The sequence below is a fragment of the Limulus polyphemus genome, unplaced genomic scaffold (genome assembly GCF_000517525.1).
Source record: "Limulus polyphemus unplaced genomic scaffold, Limulus_polyphemus-2.1.2 Scaffold1894, whole genome shotgun sequence".
Lineage (NCBI taxonomy): Eukaryota > Metazoa > Arthropoda > Merostomata > Xiphosura > Limulidae > Limulus > Limulus polyphemus.
In genome coordinates, this window is record NW_013667504.1 from 1,987 (window position 1) to 7,315 (window position 5,329).

General features: G+C 33.3%; 1 long non-coding RNA gene across 1 annotated transcript in view; it reads right to left on the reverse strand.

Annotated features, from left to right (window-relative positions):
- The window catches only part of LOC106465283, a 9,934-nt gene that overhangs the window by 1,343 nt on the left and 3,262 nt on the right, over positions 1-5,329 (reverse strand). The window contains exons 2-4 of the long non-coding RNA XR_001291197.2: positions 2,249-2,348; positions 884-937; positions 625-680 (exon numbers count right to left, since the gene is read on the reverse strand). This is a non-coding gene — a long non-coding RNA (uncharacterized LOC106465283). The remainder of the gene's footprint in view (positions 1-624; positions 681-883; positions 938-2,248; positions 2,349-5,329) is intronic.

Sequence of the window (5,329 nt, forward strand, 5' to 3'; positions counted from 1 at the left end):
AAGAGAGGATGTGACAGGTGGGTGAGGGGTCTGATTTTCTATTTGATAGTTCCATAACCAAACAAAATTGAAAGCTATAAAAATTATGGTTTGTCTGAGCAATGACAATTTTATAGTGAGTAATTTACATTAAATTTTTTACTTATTGGAGGGGTGGTGAATAAAATAATAAGGGGGATACCTACCGAAAATATGTCACATTTCTCACTCTAGAAGAAATTCAAGATTTTATTATATATTGCCTTATAAAATTAAGAGCTTATATACTATTAAAATATGGATTATTAGCTATGATTTTATGCTATACTAATTGCTATAACATGAACAAAAACTAGTTTAATAAAAGTTTGAAAATAACTCCCTAAAAGACCATGACATTCACAGTTAGACCCACCCATCGTGAAAGGGTTAAGACCAGCTTATTTCTGTTTTTGGTTACGTTTTGGTGTTTGTGTTAAGACGTTACACTTAGACCGAATTAACAACTATCTCAACAACTAAAATTAAAGCCATGTACTGCCAACTCCTACTCTATATGTCAACATGTTTTTTACTTTTAAATAATCAATAATTTAGTGAAATTTCTATTTTTGATATTTACAATAAATAGAATGGCATACTTACTTCTCTGGTGCACACGATTCTTTTTGGAGTAGGAGCTTGTTGTTGTAACTGGTACACTGAAATAAAAAACCTTAAAAATATAGTTCCCTGTAAAAATTAGAGCTAATATCACGAAATTACATCCCTAGCAACTCTAACACAGTAGTATAGACAACGTTTATCAACTCTAGAGACTGGTTGTCAGATATTTTGAAGTTACCTGCATAGAAACTCCAATATTTAACTTGGACAAGGTACTATAGACAATGTTAGAACTTACAATAAGACTTCCAAAGTTGTGGGATGCTGCTAATCCTGTGTCGTCTATCATCACCTGAGAAGTAAGAAAAAAAACACTGTGCACATTAGTTTTTCACTTTACTTAAAATAAAACACAAATACTACATTACATAGATATTATTTAACAATACAATCAATCTACACTGCCTAACCAAAAAATCTGGGAATGATCTTAACAGTGGGGTGGATGACCTTTGGCATGATTGACATCACAGCATACAAGGTGCCTCAAGACATCCTGAGGTACTTGTAACCATTCATCAATAAGCATCACACTTAGCTAGAGGATAAAGGGCAGGCTCTGGTGAATTCTTTCAACACATCCTAAAGATGTTTGATGGGACTGAAATCAAGACGTTGGATGACCTTGGGCCTGAATGACATCACAACATACAAGATGGTGGCATTGTAGTCCTCAAACATCCGTCATATTCTATAAACCAGGCTATACAATACAGGCCCAACAGATGGTGGCATTGTGGTCCTCAAACATCCGTCATATTCTATAAACCAGTCTATACAATACAGGCCCAACAGATGGTGGCATTGTGGTCCTCAAACATCCGTCATATTCTATAAACCAGGCTATACAATACAGGTCCAACAGATGGTTCACCAAAACCCATAATACATAGCTCCTCGTACATTGCTTGAGTAGAAACAGTATTGTTTTGTCAACCAAAATCCATAATACATAGCTCCCCGTGCATTGCTTGAGTAGAAACAGTATTGTTTTGTCAACCAAAACCCATAATACATAGCTCCCCGTGCATTGCTTGAGTAGAAACAGTACTGTTTTGTCCAATCATAATAGTTCCTGTAGCTTATTATAATAAGGTTTCATATGACTGCAAACACTATACATCATGACCAGAGTTGTGTTTTAGTTGCCATTCGAGGGACATATAGAAGACTGCCTTGATGGACATTTTGATGAGTGCAGAACAAGCGGATTAAATGAAGTCACTTAGATCTTTCTGATTTTCTATCATCACTTTTTCCAGCTCTTATAGGTCTACTGGATCACATGACCACTTCAAATCTTCTTATAGGTCTACTGGATCACATGACAACTTCAAATGTTCTTATAGGTCTGCTGGATCACATGACCACTTCATATCTGCATAAACTGTAGACTAAATTAACTTATATTTCAGCAGTGTGTGTGTAAATTTTGAACACAAAGAAATACCAACCTAACAACTTTTACATACAGAAACACCCATCTAACGAGTGTTACGTGCAGAAACACCCACCTCAGAAGTGTTCATCAACTTGAAATCCTTGATGTATTTCATCACTTGGAAACATACACAAACACCCACCTAATGAGTATTCAACTCACCAAATTGACGTTCCTGGTGTGCTACATCGCTTGGAAATGAATGGTGTCGATGATAAGCCATGGTTCGTTAATTGTTCAATAATTTTCAACTGAAGGATACCTACAAAAAAGTGTTATTAGTGTCTCAAACAACATGAAAAATTAGTCTTATCATTTACACAGAATACAGGTGTTAAGCTGCTTGTGTATTACAATTACATCAGCCAAAAAAACTGAGTTTCAATACATTATGAAAACTGCTACACAGAAAAACAATTCTAAGTAGAAACATTAACACCACCTCCTTCCGTGCTCTCAACTAAAGTTATTAGACTACATGAAATACAACATTCAATACAATTTATTGATGATACTTTAGTTTTCTATAAATTTAACACCTTCTTAACTTTTTTATGACAATGTTATGCACAATTCGATATTCAATGAAGAAAAATGACATGTACTGGCTGGTCTTTTGTTCATTTTGCACACAAAAAACAAGCTCCTTTATCACTCTTTTAACTTACTTGATGTTAAAGATTTCAAATAGAAACAAAAAGAAAAGCAAAAAGCATTTATCACTAAAAGAAACTACAAATTACATTTCCTTAAAACAATAACATTTATATTTCTAAAATTATTCAATAATATTGTGTGAAAACTTAAAAAAGTATTTTTTTTTTCATAAACCTTACAAAAGTGAGATAACATAAAACATGCAGGTCATCAATTCAATGCTCCTGGACTGAAATAAAACAAAAAATTAATGAATAGAATTGTTTGCAACTTGAGATGCTCCCTTAACTTCTGTAAACTGTTTTATTTTTATATGCAAAATTTGTATGAATTCATAGCTTTGACAATTAGAAAAGATTTCTTTGTGAAATATTTTTTTGAAAAGCAATTAAAAAGACTTAATTTTGTGGCAGACTTCAATTACTGATTTACATGTCTACCTTCATTCTTGTAAAACTTCCAGTAATGATTTTTATTTTATAAAACTGTAAATATTGTCTTTGTTTTGATACAAAAAACACTGCACATACAATCAATGATATACAATAAAAATAACTTTTTGCCTTACCAAAATTATAAGCTAGCTTTTTTTAATTGTTTATATCTATAATTTAATTTTTTTTCTCTAGCTGTATCTGCTTACTGAAGTAGTTACTTACACCGATAAGATCGAATATATAAACACACAGTGACTTCTAAGTGAAACAAACCTTGATGTTGTCAAGTGAAAAATTATCTAACTACACTTAACGATTCTCCACTTCATTTTGTTCCAAATTAAACATTTATTATCATACTGCAATATCATAATTCAAATGAAGTATTAAATTATAAAACAAATTTTCTGCAAGCTTTAAAAAATTATGACCATAAGTGTGACAGAAATTTTCTCTACCAACGAAAAATCTATTATCTCAATCCCGATGTCTACGCGAGTCTCTGATAAACTGTAAGCCACATTGGCTTATACAGTGAAAAAGAACATAAAAACTGCTTTTATTACATTTTTAGACCACCAATCTATAACTTCTCAAAGTTTTCAAGAAATAGACAATTTATGGAACACAGGGTTGTAAAACAGTGATTGGCTAAAATTGATAAAAGTACACTTATATTGAAGATGTACAGTTCAAACTGGTGCTGTTTTAAAAACTATATCCACTTTCGTTCTAGAGGTCTGTGAGTGCCGTATTATACTAAGAAAGAAATTCACAAACACAAATGTTTCATTCAATATGCAGAAATCAACAAACAGTTAAACTTTGCAATTTTAAAAACTTTTTATGAATCAAATTAAATAAATACAACTATATGTTTTTTAAAAACATTTTTGTGGAAAAATTACTATAAATATTTACGTTTAAATGTTGCAACACGTGCCAAAAGGACACTTGTGAAGTGTTAGACCCTGCTACTGTCGATGGCAGTTAATTCCATAAACCTGTTTGAAAAATAAAACTATTTTAAATGGAACTTAGCCCATCTTTTTTCAAATTTTTAACATGTGTCCACTTGTACTATTATCTTCAAACAAAGCCCAGAAATAATAGGCCTATCATCCAGCAAGATCACCTAATACATTTCTTTTCTCAACAGAATATAAGGTACCCTTTGATCCCTGGAATCATCCTAGCAGTCCTCCTCTAAACCCTTCCCAATAAGTCAGTCCCCTTTCTAAGATAAGGAGACCAAATTGTACTAAAAACAGATAAGTTTATATGTTTATGTAATTTAAAATACCTAATTAATTCAATATGTATTTCAGTATATTTATAGTAATGAACAGATGTAATACATAACATGCCCTGCTAGGACACCGGTCCTCAATAGTTACCCATCCTCAAACAATGTTTCAACCCCTACATCTAGACGTCTAACAGGAGGAGACAGCAGCACTGTTGTCCCATCTCTTCTCTGACAAAGTGATGCCTTTTTCACCTCCTCCTGTTTACTTTTAATGGCCTTTGCTTTGCCTCATTTTCCAATATCCCTAAATATACTCATGGTAGACTGTACAATCTCAATTAGATTCAATCTTCATTGTCAGCCCTTGTCCCGACATGGCATGCATTGTTAAATGTGAATTGTGTTTGATGTATCGATATTATCTACCCACAGGTCCATGTCTGGCAGATCACAGGACCATGTCGGTATATATATAAATAATTAGCACTGGCAGACCATAGAACCATGTCTGGTATATACAAATAATTAGCACTGGTAGACCACAGGTCCATGTCTGGTAGACCACAGGTCCATGTCTGGTAGACCACAGGACCATGTCTGGTATATATATAAATAATTAACACTGGCAGACCACAGAGCCATGTCTGGTATATATAAATAATTAGCACTGGCAGACCACAGGGCCATGTCTGGTATATATATATAAATAATTAGCACTGGCAGACCACAGGGCCATGTCTGGTATATATAAATAATTAGCACTGGCAGACCACAGGACCATGTCTGGTATATATAAGTAATTAGCACTGACAGACCACAAGACCATGTCTGGTATATATAAATAATTAGCACTGGCAGACCACAGGACCATGTCTGGTATATATAAGTAATTAGCACTGA